General features: G+C 39.0%; 1 protein-coding gene and 2 long non-coding RNA genes across 8 annotated transcripts in view; 2 read left to right on the top strand and 1 right to left on the bottom strand.

Moving 5' to 3' along the window:
* Positions 1-24,179, top strand: part of LOC145539478 (uncharacterized) — a 702,259-nt gene that overhangs the window by 94,527 nt on the left and 583,553 nt on the right. The gene's annotated exons all lie outside the window — the stretch shown is intronic.
* On the top strand, positions 443-5,772 carry LOC145539481 (uncharacterized). The gene is made up of 2 exons (XR_014077857.1): positions 443-4,106; positions 5,276-5,772. It is a non-coding gene; the product is annotated as an uncharacterized LOC145539481 (long non-coding RNA).
* On the bottom strand, positions 3,722-19,293 carry LOC145539482 (uncharacterized). The gene is made up of 4 exons (XR_014077858.1): positions 19,210-19,293; positions 18,765-18,853; positions 8,895-8,987; positions 3,722-5,745 (listed from the first exon to the last, which is right to left on the bottom strand). It is a non-coding gene; the product is annotated as an uncharacterized LOC145539482 (long non-coding RNA).

The following is a 24,179-nucleotide window of genomic DNA, read 5'->3' as shown; positions in this document are numbered from 1 at the left end:
CTGGAACTGTTAGCTCCTATCTGTAAGAGAGAAAAAAGTGGCATCTATAGCTGTGGCTTCTTTCCACCAGAAGCATCCCTCCCTACTCTAGATAAGGGTGTAGACAAACTTTACATCATAGCTTTCCTTCCCTGGTTGGACTTAGTCTGTCCCTTACTGACACAGGCACCATACTCATCCCTCCAGGTTCTACCACCAAGACGGGGTGGAGATGCACCAGGGATAGACCTGATGGCATCCCAGATTGATTTTCACTTCCTTACCACCAAGACCTTTGTTTGATTTTCCCTTTTCTCTGATGCCCCCCAGAGTGTAACCAAGTAGCTTTCCAGAATATTTCCCAAGCTAGGACCACTAGGGGAAGCATCCATCTTATGTGTGCCCTAGAAATGTTCCCTGGTGAATGTGAGTCTGCTAGATATAAGTTGATGACAAGATGTATTGGATATTGTATTTGCCCCTCCCAGATTCACTCTTCACCCTCCTTTATCTGTTTCTGACCCAAACGGTTGATCTGTTCTGATCACATTAATGAGCTTCTTTGCCATCCAGCCTCCTATGGCTTTTGCCCAATGAGGAGCTTACGAGGAGATCAGAGGGAGGGAGTGTGAAGTTGGACACTCATCTTCCCTCTCCTTCTAAAATTTCAGGACCACTTCCTCCCTTTTCACCTAGAAGTGGTGACATTGGTGGGGCACCACTCACACCCTGGGATTTTCCCAAGCACTGCCTACATATTCGGAGAAGGCAATGGCACCCCACTCCAGTACTCTTGCCTGGAGAATCCTAGGGACGGCGGAGCCTGGTGGGCTGCCGTCCATGGGATCGCACAGAGTCGGACACGACTGAAGCGACTTAGCAGCAGCAGCCTACATATTTGTAAATAGTCTCTAGGAAATTCTCCTTTAATTATTCCACTGTGAGAGGATCATCTGTTTCCTTCTGAGTTACTAGCTAAGACACAGACTGAGAAATGGGAAGGTGGCCATATCATGCAGTGGGAATAACTGTGAAGACACAATTAATTACAGCCAGTTTACATAGTAGAAGGTACTAGCTCATTGCTGTATAGAAAGTCAATGGCTAACTTGAAGATAAATAAGATGTAAAAATCAGTTAATATGTGGTCACTGAGATGTTACAGATGCAAAGTTTGGCTAGATTTGAACCTACCTTTGCTCTTTTTTTCCAAAACAATAGAAGTGAGGAGATATCCCTACTTAAAACTTTTGGTTTGAAAAGAGGTGATGGCAGCAGAGTGTTGGAAAAGACCATGAGACCATCATAAAAAAAGAGCCGCCTCCTTTTAAAAATTTCTGTTCACCTAAACAGTCCTACTTGAGCCCAAAGTGTGTAATGTCATCCTACCTCTCCTTGCAACCCTAGAGGGTATGAGAATCAAGCAGAAGTTTCCATTGATGAAAGTCACTCTACAGCTTACCTTTCGGCAATGCTTATTTGGAGATGAAAGCAAAGGAAATTTTCTGAGGTCCTGATGATGTATTTACTTACTCATTTATTTATTCCTGTATTTATGCATTCACTTATGTATTAAGGAACCCATCTAAATGGATTTGCATGTGGCAATGATACCTATTTCCTCAAAGGTCAGAAAGTGAAGTTGCTCAGTTGTGTCTGACTCTTTGCGACCCCATGGACAGTAGCCTACCAGGCTTCTCCGTCCATGGGATTTTCCAGGCAGAGTACTGGAGTGGGCTGCCATTTCCTTCTCCAGGGGATCTTCCCAACCCAGGGATCAAACCCGCGTCTCCTGCATTGCAGACAGATGCTTTACCATCTGAGCCATTTAGTTTGAGAGAACTAAAAGTTGAACTAAATTTACATTCATTGCTATAGATTTTACAAAAGGATAAAAGCAACTACAGACTGGTAAGTTTGCTGATGGAGAGGACTGAGCAGCTTGTTGAAGGCCCATCATAAGCAGCTTTTAGCTGCTCAACCCCCAAAGCATAAGACCTGCCCACCTTGTGGGCACCCAGACAATTCAGTGCCAAAGGTCAGGAGGATGATAAGAGTGTGTTTAGGGGTAGACAAGTCCATTGTTTTCCTCCAGTAGTTCTAACAAATTTGTTTAGCTTGATGGACAGAAGCAGGGTGATAACTCCCTGTCACATTTCTCAACAGAAAAAAGGAAACAGACAAGTTGATGAATGAAAAAAGGAAAGCCCTGTGTGATGCTAAGCAATAGGAAAATGTGTAAAACTAATTGCAGAAGGAAGGTCAGGTTCAGCAGCCCCAGCATTCTCTAAGTTAACTCATACAAGATATCATTGTGAGTTAGGCAGATTCCTCACATGGAAAGGTTCAAATATTTTCTACTTTAATTTTTTTCCCCCAAGTGTTTTGAGACCTTGGACATCTTGATCCAAGAGTTAGATTTTCATTTGAGTAAAATAGATCCAGATTAGAACCCCAGCTTTAAAATGTTCTCAATTAAGATGCCTTTTCCACTCTTTAATTAATTTTTCTCATGTGAAAAATGGGACAATAAAACAATCTTTCAGGCAAATGCTAAGGACTAAATGTGGTCAGGTTTATAAAGTACTGAGCAAGCCAGGTATAATAAAGCATAGAGGCAACTGCTGATATCACTGTTTGAAACAGATATACATGCAGCTTCTAGTGATATGACCACAACAATGGTAGCAAAAAGAGACAAACACAGGACACAGATACGAAAGATTTTGCAGAAGTTCAATCTCCATTCTCTGGGGACTTCTCTGCTCCTGCAGGCTCTGGCACCTATTTCTGGTGATAGAAAGCTTTTTGACTCATTCAGCCACTGATGGAATTTTTTTTTTTTTCAGCAGTTCTAGGCATGAGAGTGTTCTTAGAGGTTATCGAGATAGAATGATAGGAAGAGAAGAGTATAAGTTTTAGAGTCAGTCATAGACAGATGAATATCTGTTACACTCTTCACTGTCTGAGTGGCCACAGCAAAGAAGCCCCATAAACATTTCTAGTGCCCTTCTTTTCCAAGTGTAATATGACAACTTTTAAGGGCAAATGAATGAGATAAAATATCAAAATTTTAAGTACAGCTGTTCACACATAATGGGTACTTAATTTTTTTTTTCCCTTCCTTCTGTTGAGGCAAAAGCTGCCTTCAGGCAAAAGCTGCCTTCTTGTATCTCAGTCATTTATCTTTCATCTAGGTCTGGATCCATATAGATTATGTTGGGTTCCTCTTTCATAATCAGACAGTTATTCTATTATTTCTCTCATTAATGGTTAATAGCTTTTGAGTTCTATTCCATTCCTGTAGGACATGATTTTGAGAGCTCTAAGGGAAAGAGATGCAGTGTCTGTGTATGATTAAGGAATATAAATGGATTTCAGATAATATTCAAGTATCAAGGTTTGGGAGGCAAAGGGCCTTTCAGTACACTTTTAGCAATGTATCTCTGTGGCCTGTATTCCCAGAACAGTAGATATCACATTAAGATGGAAGAGAATATGATTCTAATTCTTACAATAAATCTTTCTCATATAACTAAGGCTTCTTGGAGCACAGGCTCTAAAAGACAGCACATCAGATTATTATTTCTGCCTTACAAACAGTGCAGGCTAATTTTAGTGACCCGTTTTGTCTGTTTTCATCCTCCATTTGTGTATTTGGCCTTGCAGATAGAGTAGCTGAATAAATATTATAGCTATATTTATGGGTATTCTTGTTAAGTGCTTCTCTTAGTGATGCATTACTACACATTCAACATAAACACAGAGAGGGAGTTGTTGATCCTTGTTAGCCGGGCAAACAGAGAGAAGTTCTTTTTACCCACTATCCTGGGCCAGCAGGAACCTTTGTCTAAATCTATGGCAACACAGAGAGAGGAGTCCCCAGCTGATGAACTAGGAAGATATGCGGAAAAATAATTTAAAAACCTGTGTGTGATGGCTTTTAATAGCAATGTTGAGAAGAACGTCTTGGCTGCCAAGATGCTGATATTTACTGAGTGTCTACACTATGCCACGGGCTTCCCTGGTAGCTCAGTTGGTAAAGAATCCGCCTGCAATGCAAGAGACTCCAGTTCAATTCCTGGGTCAGGATGATCCTCTAAAGAAAGGATAGGCTACCCACTCCAGTATTCTTGGGCTTCCCTGGTGGCTCAGCTGTAAAGAATCTGCCAGCAACGTGGGAGACCTGGGTTTGATCCTTGGGTTGTGAAGATCCCCTGGAGAAGGGAATGGCTACCCACTCCGGTATTCAGGCCTGGAGAATTCCATGGACTGTATAGTCAATGGGGTCGCAAAGAGTTGGATATGACTGAGCGACTTTCACTTTACACTATGCCACAATCTAATTAGATAATTCCCGTGTATCATGTTCTACAGCATATAGATGTATAATGTGATGTTTAATTGAAAGATAGGTGTTACTACGCTTGTTTTGTAGATGAGTAAGTAGAGGTTCAGAGATGAAGGGTTTTGTCTAAGGACAGGGAATGCACGGCAAAGTTGAGACTTAACCCTGGATTTGCATGAAACAAAGTCCATCTTTGCTGTATTAGCTAACTTTGCAGTGCCAGGTGGGCAGAGAGAGCAGCATTAGGTATAAGTGAAGACATCCCTGCGTCTGTAGGAAGAACTATCTAGAGTCAGCAAGGGCCTAGTCTGCAGGCTTCGAGAGAACTTTACCCCTCAAAAAAGGGGATACTTCCCTGGTGGTCCAGAGGTTGAGACTGTGCTTCCAATGCAAGGGGCATAGGTTCGATCCCTGGTCAGGGAACTAAGATTCCACATTCGATACAGTGAGTCAAAGCAAAACCAGCAAACAACAGCATAAAAGGGGAGGAGGGCCTCCTGATAACCCCTGGGAGTTTATGGGAAGAGATAGAAACTGCCTATGTGTACCACTGGAACCACAACAAGAACAAAGAATGGGAGGAGAAATAACCCTTCAGGGGCAAGTAGAGGAAGGAAATGGAGGGTGAGAGTGAGAGAGGAAGATGATATTGAGTGGAATGGGGGCGTAGACTTTATTCTTTTTCCCAGTGCTGCTGTGCTTTGTATGTTGTTTGCTCTTGCTCTAGAATGACGTGAATGATGATTTTTATCTTTGCAAAACAAAGTGTTCACAATGCCTCTCTGATCATTTGCAGTATCTTTAAGATCAGTTTTAACGTTAAAGTGTGAAAGTGAAAGTGTTAGTCACTTAGTTGTGTCTGACTCTTTGTGACCCCCATGGACTGGAGTAGCCTGCCAGGCTCCTCAGTGCATGGAATTCTCCAGGCAAGAATACTGGAATGAGTAGCCATTCCCTTTACCAGGAAATCTTCCTTACCCAAGGATGGAACCCAGGTCTCCTGCATTTCAGACAGATATTTTAATGTAGGCCATGTCTATTAAGAAGGAAGGAAGGGAGGGAAAGAGACAGGTTTAATAGAACACTAAAAGATTGTCTGTGACATCGAATAATGGCTAAGCTATCTTGTAAAGGCAAGCATGGACCTTTGTATACAGCCCTAGTCCTTGTGCCATGATGAAACCATGCTTTGGTGAAGACCTATGGAAAATAGAGTCATAGATCTCTGCTTCTTCTGTCTTGTGGCTTTGGAGCCATTTGTTACCTGTCATCTGTTGTTCATGTCTATAGTCAGCACCCTCATCATGTCTGAATAGAAAGGAAAATTCCAATTCTGCCTGGTCATAATACATCACCCATAAAATTGAATGTAACTCCAACATCCAAAGAAAAGTAGTCAATAAATCCATGCAGAACTCCTGGTTAAAAAAAAAAAAAAAAAAAGAGCTTCTGGTTGTTACTTTTTCCTTCTTAAACAAGTACAGTTTGTCCATAATGACACTAATTCCAGTGTATTTAATTTCTTAATTCTGTCTATGATTAGTCATCCCAGGAGATAATCACTAGAAAAGTAGCTTGGGATTAGGTTTCTCATTAGGACATTAATGCATGTTGTGAACTCTGAGAGGCTAATGCTTCCATCTCCAGGTAACCCACTTTGCTCATTCAGCTCTTTTTATGGTCCTGCCAGTCTGTTCGCTAGTGTTTGTGTTGTCGCTGTCTCCCCAATCTACAGCTCTATTTCACTTATATTTGGCATTTGGATAGCTGGTTGGAGACTTAGACTGCCTCATTAGTAATTTTCCTATTCAGTCATATTCTATAGCAACTGCCACTTAACATTGCAGTGACTCCACCCCACCCCGACTTTTTTTTTTTTTTTTCATGTTCAGGCTCCATTATACTTGTAATAAATTGTCAGGGATAAGGGTCAACTCATGTTTTTTCCTGCAGTTGTGGTTTTCTCTCATTCTTAACTCATTTGAATCACTGTAACCCATTAAATGTTGCAGAAAGAATTTAATACAAATTTTGGGTGTTTGTGTGTATGTTTGTGCATACATTATTTTTTAAAAATATTTGCAATGCTTATTTTACTAAGAATCTATAAAAATACTATAAAAATCTAGTATAATTCATAAGTGGACAGTATATTAAATGTTTCCCAACTAGATAAATTTAGAAAAATGGAATGTTTTTTAAACATACTCCTAGACATACTCCTAATTAAAAACATTGAAATTAAAATCAAAATGAGATAAACTTTTCCATTTAATCAGCTGGAATTTTTTGAATTTTATAATATTGATACTGAAAAGATGAGAAATTATGAATTCTCTTCAGAGGGAAATAAAAAGCTTAGTGCTTAAATTAGTTAATTTTGATCTCTTTATTTATACCTAGAAAAGTTGGTCTAGTTACTAGAAGTAGAAAGTTCACCATAGCTTTGTTTATGATACAATTGTGCATACCCTATTGACAGATCAAATTTACATATCTTTCTTGGCTCAGGAAGAAGATCCCCTTTCTATGTGTTTGTATGGTATAAGTAATATCAAAGTTTCTTCAATCTTTATTCTAAAACTAAACCACTATAACTTGATTAACCCACCACATACTGGCTTCTTTCTGTACAATCTAGAGCAGTTTAGTAATTTTGGAGAGACTATTCTGAAAAGCTATTGTGGTTTTTTTTTTTTTAATTAATTTATTTATTTTAGTTGGGGGCTAATTACTTTCCAATATTGTAGTGGTTTTTGCCACACATTGACATGAATCAGCCATGGGAAGCTATTGTTATTTTTCTGGATATTGGGAAGTGTATGTGTCAGGATTAGTAATACAGCTGCTTCAATAACAAGTAAACTCTGAAATCTCATGGCTTAACCAAATTAGAGTTATTAATTCTTGTTCCCATAAAGTCCAATGTGAATGTTCTAGATTAGGCAGTTTCCTTGGCAGCCTCAAAAGCAAGAAGTCTGAGATCTGGGATCCCTTCATCTGCTCTAGGAATTCTGGGCTTCCCTAAATCTTTGGAGTTCTTCCCTTCACCTGTTTAGCCAAACTGGAGGTGAGAAGGGAGGTCAGGAGAGTAGAAGAGAAGAATTCTGTAAGAGAATTCTGTTAAGTAGAAGAGAAAGATTCCATAAGAGATTTTAGAGGCTGTTATTGGAGGAATCATGCCATTATACTGGCATTTCTTAGTCCACACCTGAGTCACATTGCGTCACCACCTGTTACGCAACTTGCAAAGGTAGTTTAGCTGTGTGCCCAAGAGAAAATGAAACGGTATGGAGGGTACAGAGCAGTGTTTCAGCTATGCTATTCCCATGCATGGGACATATTTAACACCACCCCAAAGGAGACACCCCAGAATTCCATCCAGCAGATTCTCTAGGTAATGAGCTACTTTCTCCATCTCACTAGAAGTGGCTCTTTGTGGTCTAATAGCTGTGACTTATAGAGACAAGCTATTTCCTTTCTCCCCATACAGTTAGTGTACCATGGTAGAGTAGGGACAGGCTAATCATGGTGATACTGGCATTTGGAAAATCAGAGAAAAAGAGCATAGAGAATTTACTGATTTACGTTGCTTTCTTCTCCTTGTATCTTCCCATGGGCGTCCTTGTATACAATCTGCCTCAAAATGTCCTTTTCCTATAAGAACACCCACTGTATTGGATTAGCATTCACCCTACTGATCTTGGCTCAACTTGATTATCTCTGTATATGCCCCATATCAAATAAGGTCACATTCTGAGGTAGTGGAAGCTAGGATACCAACAGATGAATTTAGGGAGACACAGTTCAGCCTGTACCACTATAATTTTTGTGGTTATTATTAGTTCCTGATGCCAACATCACCATTCAAATTTCTTTTCTAAACTTATTTTCATATCTGCCTCATTTTGCTGTTTCTTCAAACTTAAGGTTTTCTCACCTGAGACGAGAGCTGTTAGGGCTTGAGTGAGAAGTCAAGTTAAACGTTTTATTAATCTGTTTCATTAGGTCACTGACCCTTAAAACCATTTTAACATTCCATGTTTTATTGTTTTGATCTAGAAGCAAATAGCTTTTCTGAAAATAAGGCCATTTCTTTCTGACTTTTTCTATTTCCTTTTATTTCTGCTTGCAAGCCAGCCAGATTTTTCCTGAGTTCATCTCTTTCTTGCAATGCCTTGTCAAAGCAGCCAATGGTATCCAACAGACACTAACAGTTCAATGCTTTTAATTGCCAGTGGAGCTGTTGGCTCAGGAGGCATGTGGTTAGCCGTCTATACTATTGTGGGTGAGAGTATACCAAGTACACTGCAACTAAATGACGTGTGTTCCTATCTTTTGAGCCTCTATTATCAGTCTGCTTACTACCTATTACCCAACTTTAAGACAAATGCTACATCTTTAGACTTTGTATTACAACAGCATCTTTTTTTTCTGACTCAGAACTGCTATATTAGGCTGGTTAAATAATCTTAGCTTCTGCAGCAACAGTAATGAAATCTTAGTCCCTTAGCATTATTTAACTTCATGTATTCTTCATGTAAAAGTTACCAGTGGATATAATTACCATCAGCCTCCCTGAGTGACTTTCCTCCATAGAATCCAGGCTGTCTTCATCCAGTGGAGTCAAAAAACTATCCTCTGGATCCTCTCCCTCCAGCTAACCAATGAGGAAAGAATAAGAGAGAGAGCTTACATGTGAGAATTTCAGTGGTGAGCTCTGAAAATGGCATGCATTATTTCTGCCCACATTTTATTGACCATAACTTAGTCTCATGGTCTGACCTAACTCCAAGGGTGTTGTAAAATACATTTCTCTTAAAAGGAACAATTTGGTGAACACATAATTCTAAGACACAGGAGAATTACATAAAATAACATGTGTAGAGTCCTTGGCAGGATGTCTGACACACATAGGAGGCTTTCAATAAATATCGGTTACTAGTAGAGAAGGCATTTTATGTACTGTCTGATCTCAATAAACCCGTGAAGAATCTCTATCACATATCTGCATGGCTTAATCAAATATATCATTAGAAGTAGGATGACATTTTCACTTATTGAAATTCTGACAGCTCATAAATCCTAAAATTCAGGATCTGCTGTGAAGAGCAAAGAAAGTGAGATGCATTCATTTTTATGTGTATCTGCTTGCAGACTTGCATGCAGTTGCACACATATGCACATATGCTGAGATACCAGGTAAGAAATTACCCTAATTTTCTTTCGTTGCACTGTAGTAAGCCTTTCTAGGCACATCTTCAGTTAACTGTGTGATACTGTTTTCCATTTAAACTATAGACAAGTAGATGCGACATTCATGAAATGGCTCTTAATGTCCTCAGATTGAGGAAGACCTAGTGGCCAGAGATGGAGGCATTTCCTCCTTCTCTCCTGTTCTAAAACATTTGTGAGTGGTATAGACTGTCACGACAAACATGGCAAACTCTCTCTGCCTGGGTTTAGAAGAACACACTCTCTTGACATCTACTTGATCTACAGTAGGTTGTGTTCACGACCTCATCTGGGCTTCCTGTGTGGTAAATGTGTGTACAAGGAAGAAAATTTTTTATCTTTGGAACAAAATGCCATCTGATATTTACAGGATGAGGCAGAGAACAGAGTGCCAACCTAAAGCAATAATAATGTTAATGAAACCAATGGTTGTGGATAAATTCCTAGTGAATGTCAATCACGAGGGAAAATGTCAGAAAACAATGTTAATTCTTCCCTTATAGAGGAAGCCTCAGATGGAATTGGCATTTGAAACAGCTGGCAAAGGGCCAATTTTTTCCTATAATACTGTTCCATTTAAATCAGATCTGATGTAGGCACACAAGGTATCCTAAAATGTTCAATCGAGTTCCCTACTGATTTCCAAACTGAAGATTCCAGGTTAAGTTAACATCAGGTGTGCAGCAATTTGTTCTAAATCCCAGGAAAGAAAGAGATGCCAAAGAGTGTTGCTTGTGTCAAGAGGTTCTTCCTCGTGTAAATATAAGAACATACTTCTCCTTTCTTAGAAGCAAGGCATTTGACTCTGCTTCTTCTGTTTTCATTCGATTCACTTCATCTCCTTCTGTTCTTTGCTTTATTTCTTTTGACCTTCTGATCCTGGTTATAACCCTTCCTCTTTCTTCATTTTGACTCCTTTCCTGATGCCCTGAGTTTTATTGATCTCAAGCAGTATTTGTGATTGTCAATCAAATGAAAAAAAAAAACTATTCAGAGCATTTTTAGTGTGCAACCAAGTTTCTGAATATTGGATGGTCCGTCTGTACCTCTCAAGGCACTGGCTTGATGCCAACCATAGTCTTCATTGTTAAAATTACTGACTTCAATCCATCAAATGCCACTAGGACCTCTCCAATCAACAACTGAAAACATCTCCAGATAGTACCAGATTGCCTCCTAAGAAACAAAATTGCCCTTGTTTGAAAAACACCAACTTAAAGGAATTTTATTTTCCCAAAAGGAGAATTGCTGGACAATTCCTTCCTTTTTTTCTCAGTGTTTTTATGAAATTCCTTTTTTGTCCAAATAGGTTCTCTTAACTCAATTTGCTACCACAAGTCACCATGAACCAATTTATAATTTTCATCTCCATTTTCTAATGCCATTTTCATGATTTTTTCCCCAAAGTTACCCCATATTCTTTCTCCCAACCATCATTTAAGATTAAGATATCTTTGTAGCCATATTCCTCCTATAGTTGTTGTTGTTGTTGTTTTGGTTACAACTAACTAGGCTTTTAGTCCTTCTCTACACAATGGCAGCCAAATCAATATTATATTTGATGGAACCTCTCAGGTTCCAACCTGTCTTGTCCAATATAGAAACTGTAACATATCTTTATAGAAATAACAGTCATCTGAGACTGATCAGTTCCCAGTCACAGATTCTTGCGTGACTGAACTCTAAGAACATGTGCAGTCTTCTGAAGAATTCAGTACCACATTCCATGTTCCTACACCCAACTACTTTGTCTCGGCTCAGGTTGTCTTCATGTCATCTTGAGGTTCTGATTGGACATTTTGCCTGATCCACATGCATTTTGTCCTTAAACCCTCTCCCTACATAATCTCAATTTTATCAGTATTTTCATTAGCCTTGCTACTTTCAGTTCTCTGCTTACAAAGTTGCCTAGGTTATGCAAATTTCCCCTGTTGGTGCTTGATCTTGCAGAATGTGAGGAATTCTTTCCAGAAATACACTTATCACTTTGTAATAGAAATGTCTGAACCTGAAAAAGACCTAAAAAGTGATTTCATCTAACTCATCTCTGACTCATCTTGTAAATAACAAAACTGAGACCCATGGATTATGATAATGACGCAACTTGTTTCCTGTTTTGCTCTGTAGCCATGGAACTCATAGCAGCATTTTGTGCTCCATTACAACATATTCTTTTAGCTTAGATTTGCTGCTATAACTATTTATTTTTTAATCTCAGGTTATTACCTCATAAAAGAGTTCTGATACATTAGTGGTTTTTATTGAAAGCCACCTCCAATCTGTTTTGGAAATAGGCAAGGTATAAATAGCAAATAAATAATGAACCTAGGAGCAGAGAGGTTTTTACAGCTTGCTGCCAGCAGAGCCAGACCAGCCCCTCTCCATAGCATTCTGTCTCCCCATGCATTGGTGGATCTCCCATTTTATGGAGAGCTCCCATTCTATGATCATGGCCTTGCAAACTCAGTAAATGATCACCATGTCATTGGCAGATTTACTCCCAAAAGTTTCATTTACATGCCAAGTTAGGCCAAAGTTTAAAATCAGAGATATCTATGTCACCATCTTTTGGTAAACATTATTAGCGAACCTCTTAAGCTAAGGTAACCATCTTAGGTTAATTTTGTCAAAAAATATAGGTTATATAATACATGGTGATTCACAATCTTTTCAGTTCTAATTAGAGACACATTTATTCATTGAAAATTTATATAAAAATAAAACTTTTAAGCTGGATTTTATTAGCACCAAACTCTAATCTGCCCAAGCAAAGGAACCCCTTATAGATTTGTCCATAGTTTCTCCCCACTAGCTCTCTCCCCATTAATGTTCATTAGTTCACACTCACTGGAAAAATATTCAGCAAACAAAATGAAGAAGGATTGAGAAACATCTTTTTTTTTTCTTTTTAAAGAAATTTAAAATCATATTAAGGGTCCAAGAAAATAAAATCAATGAGGAACAAATATTGCAGCTTGCCCTGAACCACGTTATACATGACCAAAAAATAGGAGGAAAGTAATAAAAAATGAATGAGCATAGATCAAACTTTGTAAACATGATCGCTTCAGGCAGAATGAGGACCCTAGTTGAGCTTTGCTTGGTAGGCATGGAGTTGGCCCACAAAGACTTCATAAATTTGAACAATAAACAATATAACCAGAAGATTTCACATAATAATCTAAATTTTTGGCTGTTCTTAAGAAGTATGAAAAAATGTACACAAAAGCCCTCATTTTCAGCATGGTGACTGTTAGCTGAAGCTGAACACCTGAGGATGCCTTCTTGAAAAAGCACACAATCCAATTTTCACCTGATTGCTGATGGCTCATTGCATCCCAGTAACGGTATTTTTTTTTTTTTGATCCCAGGTACTTATATGTGTGTATTGGGTAATGAAGACTTCTTGGATTCATTAGAGATATGCTTTCCTAGTGTCTTATTCACCTACACAGTATGTCAAATGTCAACCTATAATTATACCTGAAAGTCCAACTTTCAAAGATTAAACCAAAAGTTTCAAGATTTACTCTAGTTCATAAAGGCTTTCAAAATTTTACCTACTACTCCCATACACCTTGTTACTTTCCTTTGATAAATCTCTTACTGGCCCTAAACTGAAACATGGAGTGCCGTACAGCACAGGCAAGGCCATAAATTTTTACTCAAGTGATGGGCTTCATTTGAACTCCTCCTGACATCATTGCTGCCAGCTCCAGTTCCACAGCCTGGCTTTCATTTCTTGATATAGGGGGCAAAATTTGAGACTAGTTTAACAGTTACCATTAAAAGGGGGAAAAAGCTATAGAGAATAATTTTAATAAATTATTGGAGATACATTGCTTTTGAAAAAGAATTTTTAAAAAGCCTCTTAAGAAATCATGGTTAAATTCCAAACTGACTTTGCAGTGTTGGTTATAAAACTACACTTAACTATTTGCAATTTTAATTCTACAAAGCATCCTCTCTGGTTACCTTTGATTCTCAAAACTCTTCACTTTGCTGCTTTTACCACATTTGTTTTAGGTCACAAAGGTGGTTGATTATTTCAGTTTCTTTCCTTTTTAAAAAATTAACTTTCTGGTCTCTATCATGACTCCTTTTAGATCCTGCAAAGATTTTGCTGACTGTTGGTGAAGTCATTGATCTGTTGCTGTGTTGGCATTTTATGCCTAAACTTTTTTCCCTAAAAATTGTGCTTGTTTTGTTTAGCATTTTATTATGGAAATTTCAGAAGTATACCAAAGTACAGAGATTAGTATAATAAATCCCTAGGTGCCTATTATCCAGCCTCAACAATGAACAATATATGTAGCCAATCTTATTTTGTCAATCTTAGATTATATATAATCTAGTTTTATTCATCATACAGATATGTGATTTTATATTTCCAAGAGAAAATGACTCCTACTAATTCTATACCATCATCTTACTGTTAATATTAACAATATTCAGTTCAGTTCAGTTCAGTTGCTCAGTCATGTCCGACTCTTTGCGACCCCATGAATCGCAGCATGCCAGGCCTCCCTGTCCATCATCAACTCCCGGAGTTTACCCAAACCCATGTCCATTGAGTTGGTGATGCCATCCAACCATCTCATCCTCTGTCGTCCCCTTCTCCTCCTGCCCTCAATCCTTCTCAGCATCAGGGTCTTTTCCAATGAGTCAACTCTTCTCATGAGGTGGCCAAAGTATTGGAGTTTCAGCTTCAACATCAGTCCTTCCAATGAACACCCAGGACTGATCTCCTTTAGGATGGACTGGTTGGATCTTCTTGCAGTTCAAGGGACTCTCAAGAGTCTTCTCCAACACCACAGTTCAAAAGCATCAATTCTTCGGCGCTCAGCTTTCTTCACCGTCCAACTCTCACATCCATACATGACCACTGGAAAAACCATAGCCTTGACTAGATGGACCTTTGTTGGCAAAGTAATGTCTCTGCTTTTAAATATGCTATCTAGGTTGGTCATAACCTTCCTTCCAAGGAGTAAGCGTCTTTTGATTTCATGGCTGCAATCACCATCAGCAGTGATTTTGGAGCCCAAAAAATAAAGTCTGACACTGTTTCCACTGTTTCCCCATCTACTTCCCATGAAGTGATGGTACCATATGCCATGATCTTAGTTTTCTGAACGTTGAGCTTCAAGCCAACTTATTCACTCTCCTCTTTCACTTCCATCAAGAGGCTCTTTAGTTCTTCTTAACTTTCTGCCATAAGGGTGGTGTCATCTGTATATCTGAGGTTATTGATATTTCTCCCAGCAATCTTGATTCCAGGTTGTGATTCATCCAGCCCAACATTTCTCATGATGTACTCTGCATATAAGTTAAATAAGCAGGGTGACAATATACAACCTTGACATACTTTTTCCTATTTGGAACCAGTCTGTTGTTCCATGTCCAGTTCTAACTATTGCTTCCTGACCTGCATACAGGTTTCTCAAGAGACAGGTCAGATGGTCTGGTATTCCCATCTCTTTCAGAATTTTCCATTTATTGCTAATTTTATTAGAAAGCATTTCAATTAATATCAAAATATCAATAAGTATCTTATAAAAGTTGTTAAAAATTAATATGTGTTTATTTCCAGTTTTAATCAAGCAGCTTTAAAAACATTGTAAGAACATGTAACATGAAACCTACCCACTTAACAAATTTTTAAGTACGAACTACAATTTCACTAACTATAGGCACTATGTTGTACAGAAAATCTCTAAACTTTATTCATCTTACAAGACAGAAACAGTACTCACTGAATAGCAACTCATCACCTCCCCCTGCCCTAAATACCTGGAAACTACAATTTTAGTCTTTATCTCTGTGAGCCTGACTATTTTAGACATCATATATATGGAAACATGCATATTTGTCCTTCTGTGGCTGGCTTATTTCACTTAATATAATGTCATCCAGGTTCATCCATATTGTCACATATTGCAAAATTTTCTTCTTTTTAAAGGCTGATAAGATTCCATTGCATGCATATATGATGTTTTCTGTATCTATTCACCTGTTGATGGACACTGGGATTATTTCTCTGTCTTGGCTACTGTGATTAATGCCACAGTAAACATAGAAGTACGCGTCTCATCAGTTCTTGCTGTTATATACCAAGAGCAGGATTGCTGGATCATATGGTGATTCTATTCTTAATATCTTGAGGAATTGCCATATTGGTTTTTATAGAGGCTGCACCATTTTATATTCCTACCAAACATTTACATGGATTCCAGTTTCTTTACATTCTTTCCAACACCTAGTATCTTTTGGTTTTTGATAATGTCTTTTTTATGGTTGGTTTGAATGAGAATGTACACAATGCACTTGGTTAATGTTCATTATTTATTTTGCACTGTGACTGTCCCTCCTTTTTTTTTTTATAATCTCTTTGCAGATACTATGTGGAAGGACCTGAACTCTGTAGAATTTCCTATAGAGCACCTTATAGAATTTCCTACCTTCTGAATTTGACTGAAGGCATTTCTGTGATATTATAAAATAATTTTATCTATCTCTGTATTTTCTGTAAACTATTAATTAGACATAGAGCCTTGATAAGAATAAGGCTTGATTTTGGGGGGGCTGTGGGGTAAAATATAGCATAAGCCATGCTAGTTACTGCCTATTGCACCACGTCAGTAAAAGCAACAAAGTTTGACCAGACAGGAGATGAGTGGCATCTAGGGGCAAAAGCAATATTATATGCAAAGGTCCTGTGCAGGAAAGAAACTGGTCCATCAAAGGAGAGTGAATAAGGAGAGTGTTGAATAAATTAAGGGTATATTGGCATAATTATGACAGAACATGTAGGACTGTGCTAAAACTTAAAAAAGAAAAAAAGAATCCTAATAGAAAAAAGAAGCAAGCAAGAATTTTAATAAACATGACTTGGTGTGATGAAAACAATCAGAAAAGTCGTATAAAGAATCACTGGGTGTAGAGGGTAGGGTGGGGAGGTATTAACTGAAGTCAACTAAATAAATAGCAGCCAGGGGATTATTTGACATCAGACAAAAGGTCACATTAGAGTTCTTTGGAAACTTATTTTCTTGTTGGGGAGATCTACTTTGGACAAATGTAACTCATAACCAATAATGAATTAAGGTAGAAGACATGGTATTATTCAAATAGAAGAGGGCTTATTATAAGAAATATCAGTGAGATTCAGAGAAGGCAATGGCAACCCACTCCAGTACTGTTGCCTGGAAAATCCCATGGATGGAGGAGCCTGGTAGCCTGCAGTCCATGGGGTCGTGAAGAGTCAGACACGACTGAGCACCTTCACTTTCACTTTTGACTTTCATGCACTGGAGAAGGAAATGGCAATCCACTCCAGTGTTCTTGCCTGGAGAATCCCAGAGATGGCGGAGCCTGGTGGGCTCCCGTCTATGGGATCACACAGAGTTGGACACGACTGAAGTGACTTAGCAGCAGCAGCAGCGAGATTAATTTGAATCTAGTGAGCAAAATTGTATTTCTGAGTCCTAAGCCCTCCTAAACTTTCTCCAGTGCTTCCCAACATGGAAAATTATCTTTTTATGGTACACTGGAATGAACAGAGGAGTCTGCTGCCAGGTAGAGAAGATCTACTCCAGGGAACTCAGATTTCCTGGGCCCTCCTGGCAGCTGTAGGGAATCAATACTTTAACACATCTTTGAACATGTGTGGCACCTCACTTGCGAGGCTAGATTCCGCAGGATCAGACTAGAAGCACAAGTGAGTGAGTGAGAGTCGCTTAGTCATTTGCGACTTTGCGACCCCATGGACTATAGCCTGCCAGTTTTCTCTGTCCAGGGAATTCTCCAGGCCTGAATACTGGAGTGGGTAGCCATTCCCTTCTCCAGGGATCTTCCCAACCCAGGTCTCATGCATTGCAGGCAGATTCTTTACCATGTAAGCCACCAGGGAAGCCTACTATTAAGAGATATTTGTAAGTATAAAGACAGGTCCACTTAAAAAGTATCAGCAGATACATGCTTAACTTATAATCTATAGACAATTCATTAGAATACCTAATGAATCCGTACACCTTTTCCAAAGGAATACCCAAGACAGAAGTAGCAATCATCAATCAGATGAAATAATTTAGGTGAAGCTTATCTTTCTCAGTAGTCATGTATGGATGTGAGAGTTGGACTGTGAAGAAAGCTGAGCACCCAAGAATTGAAGCTTTTGAACTGTGGTGTTGGAGAAGACTCTTGAAAGTCCCTTGGACTGCAAGGAGATCCAACCAGTCCATCCTAAAGGAGATCAGTCCTGGGTGTTCATTGGAAGGACTGATGTTGAAGCTGAAACTCCAATACTTTGGCCACCTCATGCGAAGAGTTGACTCATTGGAAAAGACTCTGATGCTGAGAAGGATTGAGGGCAGGAGGAGAAGGGGACGACAGAGGATGAGATGGCTGGATGGCATCACCGAGTCGATGGACATGAGTTTGGATAAACTCTAGGAGTTGGTGATGGGCAGGGAGGCCTGGTGTGCTGTGATTCATGGGGTCCCAAAGAGTCGGACATGACTGAGTGACTGAACTTAGAACTTATCTCTCTCAAAGAGATGGGAACTGGGAAAGTGGTCAGGAAGGAAATACAATGTGCTTTTAACTACACATGAAAAGGAGAGAGTAATTTAGGCTAGTTCTGTAGCTCTCAAAGTGTCCATGAGAGTCCTTTTGCCATCAATCTCTGGGATTGTCATGGTGAAGCTGACTTGATCCTCCAATTCCCATATAAGCACCATTTCTATTGGCTATTTTATTTATTATGTATCAATATACAAATGCCAGATTTTATGTGAAAAAAAATGATTTAACAATATAAGCCACTAGTCTTATAGAAAAACCTTAGGTCTGGAATGAGGAGGTTTGATTGCTTCTCTTAATTTGCCATGAAGGACTGGAGCATTCAATAAGTCACTTACCCCCTGGGATTTCAGTTTCTCCATCTGTCCTACTAGGATTGCATATCTATCCTGCATAGCTTGCAGGGTTGTTTTGAGAACCCAGAAGTGTAGCAGTTTCAAAGTGTTTTGTACAACAGAGACGCAAGCCTTTTTTCCCTCCTCTTTTAAGTTATAAACATTGCTTATAACACAGAGGCTTAAAGAGGATCAAAAATCACTTAGATATCCCTGGAGAGAGAATGTGCTATTAAGGGCAAAGCGGATATTAGACATTAAAAAAATAATAATGGAAAACAACTTACTTTGCAACTTCGGTACACGATAGCAGCTAAATACACACTTCTGAGGAAATATGTGTGTTAGGCTGAAATCTGTGTATATCTACAAGGATCTATGGACAAGACAAGACTCTCATCAAGAGGGTGTGGCATATCTGTTTCTAGCTAGTATGTGGCCATCAGTGAAGAGCTCTGGACTCCTGAATTGGACAGTGTTTAAGAGCAGATTTTTATAATTGCTTTTACCTACAAAGTCCAGGAGGAGAGACACTCAGAGCTTCCCTTGCTGTAGGCCATTGGGATGGGAAACTGATAATTTCAATATTATATTATGTAACAGAAGTTTTGTGGGCGTCATGAAGTTTTCAGCTCAATGTATTTCTCTTTCGATTGAGCCCAAACCCTTATCCCCAAAAGTCATGGCCCCCACCAAAAATTCTCACGGTATTCCAGAATTCATTAGAATGACCTTATCAACTTATCTCCCACGATTTTGCCCATGAGTAGAAAGAGCAAGTTATTCAGGTATCCCACTGTTGTTGTTGTTGTTGTTGTTGCTTAGTTGCTAAGTTGTGGTCAACTCTTTTGTGACCTCATTAACTGTAGCCAACCAGGCTCCTCTCTCCGTGGGATTTCCCAGGCAAGATTACTGGAGTGGGTTGCTATTTCCTCCTCCAGGAAATATTTCCAACCCAGGGATCAAACCCACTTTATCAAAAAAAGTCAAAACGGATTATTTACCACTGAGCCACCTGGGAAGCCCAGATATCCCATTACCAAGACAAAAATCCTCTCTTTATCACACAATAACTATGAGTTTGGTCTCCCTCTCTGTTCTTACCTGTAAAATATTTATAAATAATAATTGTATTATGTGATTATGAAATAGATTAAAAAACATCATCATCATCTATCTAAAAGAGTTATTGAAAGGATTAAATAAGATGATTGTTTTAAACTGTAAAGACCCCTATAATGTACCATACAATTGAACTTACTTCATATGCTAGCAAGGTAATGCTCAGAATCCTTCATGCTAAGCTTCAACAGTGCATGAATCTAGAACTTCCACATATACAACCTGGATTTAGAAAAGGCAGAGGAACCAGTGATAAAATTTTCAACATCTGTTGGATCATAGAAAAGCAAGGGAATTCAAAAATATCATCTACTTCTGCTTCATTGACTGTAAGAAAGCCTTTCTGTGGACCACAACAACCTGGAAAATTATTAAAGAGATGAGAATAATAGACTAGTTTACCTGCATCCTGAGAAACCTGTATGCAGGTCAAGAAGCAGCACTTAGAACCAGACACGGAACAATGGACTGGTTCAAAATTGGGAATGGAGTACTTCAAGGCTATGTATTGTCACCTTGCTTATTTATATGCATAGCACATCATGTGAAATGCTAGGCTGGATGACTCACAAGCTGGAATCAACATTGTTGGGGGAAATATAAACAACCTCAGATATGCAGATGATACCACTCTAATGGCAGAAAGTGAAGAGGAACTATAAAGCCTCTTGATGAGGGTGAAAGAAGAGAGTGAAAAGCCTGGGTTAAAACTCAACATTCAAAAAACTAGGATCATGGCATCCAGTCCTATCACTACATGGCAAATAGATGGGGAAAAAGTGGAAGCAGTGACAGATTTTGTTTTCTTGGGCTCCAAAATCACCGTGGATGGTGACTGCAGCCACAAAATTAAAAGATGCTTGATCCTTGGAAGAAAAATTATGACAAACCTAGACAGTGTATTGAAAGCAAATATATCACTTTGCTGACAAAAGTCTGTATAGTCAAAGCTATGGTTTTTGCAGTAGTCATGTATGGATGTGAGAGTTGGACCATTAAGAAGGCTGAGTGCTGAAGAATTCATGCTTTTGAATTGTGGTGCTGGAGAAGACCCTTGAGAGACCCCTGGACAGTTAGGAGATCAAATCAGTCAATTGTAAAGGAAATCAACCCTGAATATTCACTGGAAGATATGATGCTGAAGCTGAATTTTTGATATTTTGGCCACCTGATGCAAAGAGCCAACTCATTGGAAAAGACCCTGATGCTGGGAAAGATTGAGGGCAGGAGGAGAAGGGGACGACAGAGGATGAGATGGCTGGATGGCATCACAGTCTCAATGGCCATAAGTCTGAACAAATTCCCAGAGATAGTGAAGGACAGGGAATCCTGGGATGCTGTAGTCCATGGGGTTGCAAAGAGTCAGACACAACTTAGCAACTGAACAACAACTACAGTGTTACATACCAAGGCTGTTCCCAGGTCATATTGCCCTGCTTTTGGAAGGTGCTAGACTATAATCTGAGTGTGTGTTGCTCTTTTGTTTAGTTGTTCCTCATAAAATGCTTTTGTTATATGAGTGTATGTGATTACAGCTTGACTATCTTATTTTCAGGAAAGATATTTATGTGTCAGGATGAATCCATGAGGGAGATGGAAAATATGTAATAAAGGAACAGCTGGAGATTCATTTAACAGTTTTGGGGGAAATGAGCACCAGGAATGTCTTTTTTTTTTTTTTTTTTAATCATGGAATATCTTGGAGGGGACTCCTGTAACTTCCTTTTTCCCCAGATGCTTACATTTAATGTATTTATTTTACCTGTTTCTTTCCAGTCACTTTTTTTCCCTCTTTTTTTCCAGTCACTTTTAAAAAATTAATTTTTATTGTAGTATAATTGCTTTACAATGCTGTGTTAGTTTCTACTGTACAGCAAAGTGAGTCAGCTATACATATACACATATCCTCTCTTTTTTGGTTTTCCTTCCCGTTTAGGTCACCACAGAGCACTGACTGCTATACAGTAGTTTCTCATTACTTACCTACTTTCTTTAGGGAGTTTATTCTCCACCATGCTAATCAAGTGTCTTCTGGGGCTTCAAATACTGTTCTCAGACTAACTGGTGCTTTTGGGAACCAGCCCAGGCCTATCAAAGACCATACTCAGATCACAGGATCAGTGCAGAGTGGGCACATACTTCAAGTCAGCAATTAATGTTTTCCCCAGTAGACTTTGTTTTGGGCTCAAGGAAAGGCACCATGCCTTTACGATTACATTATTAGGGCTATACAGATAGGGGAATGAACAAAGTAATCTTCCCCACAAGTCATGGGACTTGCAAAACAAGCACACAGAAAGAAGAGGGGGTAAGGATCAATCCTGAGTTTGTACACTGCTGCAGCTGCTAAGTCACTTCAGTCGTGTCTGACTCCTTGTGACCCCATGGACTGTAGCCCACCAGGCTCCTCTCTGTCCATGGGATTCTCCAGACAAGAATACTGGAGTGTGTTGCAATGCCCTTCTCCAGGGGATCTTCCCGACCCGGGGATTGAACCCGTGTCTTCCGCAGCTCCTGTATTGCAGACAGATTCTTTACCACTGAGCCACTGGGGAAGCCCAGTTTGTACACTAGTGCCAAAAACAAGATCTTGCCTTACATTTTCTGGTTTCAAAATATATTAATGCTTCTCCCCTTTCAAGCTAAGCCTTTCTCTTGCAACCAAAAGAGTCCTGAGAAATCAATTTCTTCTAGATAAGTATCAATATTAAATGCCAAGAAACATGCTCTTATAATTCTTACACACTGATACTTTTCAATATCTTATATATACATATTGATTTTAACTCTAAGCATCTGATATGAAATGGGGAGAGCAGGAGAGAATAAGGGCAGTTGACAAGAAAACACACAATTAAAAAAGAGAGTCACTATAAATTATAAACTCACTTTCAGTCATATCTGTAAGAACTTTAGCCTCTATCTGGAAAGAAAAGACCTAATGCTTAAGATACCTGTGCTCATTACAAAATAGAGGTCCAGCAACCTGATTTGCGAGCTCTGTTTCCTTAGAGGATATTATTGCATTTTGAAATCAGTCAATACATACACGTATGCTATGATTCTTCCTTTCAAAAATAGCTAAAGGTCTTTATCATTTCCTAAATACTTTTTAGATGCAGTCTCAGATTTTATTTACAGTCCTCATAATTAATTCCCATAAATCTAAAGAGGAAGGATTTGTTAGATGGCATTAAATAGTTTATAACATTTTCCAGGATGATGAGGGAATTATGCTTGGATGATATACAGATAAAAAGAATAACTAGGGGAAATGGGATGCTAGGGGAATACCACTGGCCCCTAGTCTGCTGCTCAGAGCCTGTGATACCCTGGATCAGATGACCAGAACCTCGACTACAGCCCTAAGAGCATGTGCCTGTACTCCCCTGTCTCGCGAGGAGAAACCATCTACTCTGTGAAGCCACTGATGCCCACTCCTTGCTTCTTCCTTACTAACCTCATACAAGTAGACCGTGTGGCAGAATGTAAGCTGTATCTGCAGGTTTATCTGCAAAGGAGTCTCTGAAATAAAGTTTTTGATTTTTGCAGCTCTGTGGTATCGGAAGCCTGCTGGAAACCATTTAGATATTAGATATACCAATCTGCAGGCTTCCCAGGTGGCTCTAGTGGTGAAGAAACCCCCTAACAATGCAGGAGACATAAGAGATGGGAGGGAGTTTGATCCCTGGGTTGGGAAGATCCCCTGGAGTAGGAAATGGCAACCAACTCCAGTATTCTTGCTTAGAGAATTCCATGGACAGAGGAGCCTGGAGGGCTACAGTCCATAAGATCGCAAAGAGTTGGACACAACTAAAGCAACTTAGCACGTACACACGTATACCAATCTTCAGTGTCCTCTGCATGTTGTATCTGATTTTTGTCTCATTATCAGCCTTGTGACATAGGTATTTTGATTCCTATCTTAGAGCTAAAACTGCTAAGACTCCGTTATGGTGGGGCTGGAATGAGAAATTCTTTTACCCTTAACTCCTATTGCTTCCTCTTGCCCTCCTACAATACTTTTCCTGATCATTTCTGAAACTTAAGTACGTGTTCTATTAATATTTCTTTCTACTACCACTTCAACATAGACCAGGATAGTTGTCAAATTGTCACATTTAAAAAAGCACTTATCATCCACATTAGCTGCTGTTCAGAGATTAATGTTTTAAGAATGGAATCAGCAACTGGGTGAGGTCTGTCTCAGCTCTGTGATTTGGGAATTTTCTTAAATGATGTCTTCTAGGACTGTATGCCATACAAAAATTCTTCACGTTTGTCCTTTGAATGAACCCAATTTGACATTTTCAACAGGCTTATTGTCAAAATAGTTAATACCAGCCATAGTCTTCAAAAATGTGATGATATATATACACACACACACACACACATATATATATACGTATATACACACAGTTAATGGCCTATAGAATATCTTATAATCATGTACTATGATTTGGTGCTAGAAAAAGAGCCATAATTTTTTTTAAAGGATAAGTAGAAGGCACATAAGACAAAAAACTGATTTACATGATTGAAAACCAGCTTCTCATACATTTACTGTTTAAATAATCCAC

The sequence above is a fragment of the Giraffa tippelskirchi genome, chromosome 2 (genome assembly GCF_054371585.1).
Source record: "Giraffa tippelskirchi isolate mGirTip1 chromosome 2, T2T-mGirTip1v1.2.pri, whole genome shotgun sequence".
Classification (NCBI taxonomy): Eukaryota; Metazoa; Chordata; class Mammalia; order Artiodactyla; family Giraffidae; genus Giraffa; species Giraffa tippelskirchi.
The sequence above is the reverse complement of the archived record's forward strand: the minus strand, read 5'-3'. Positions and strand labels throughout refer to the sequence as shown.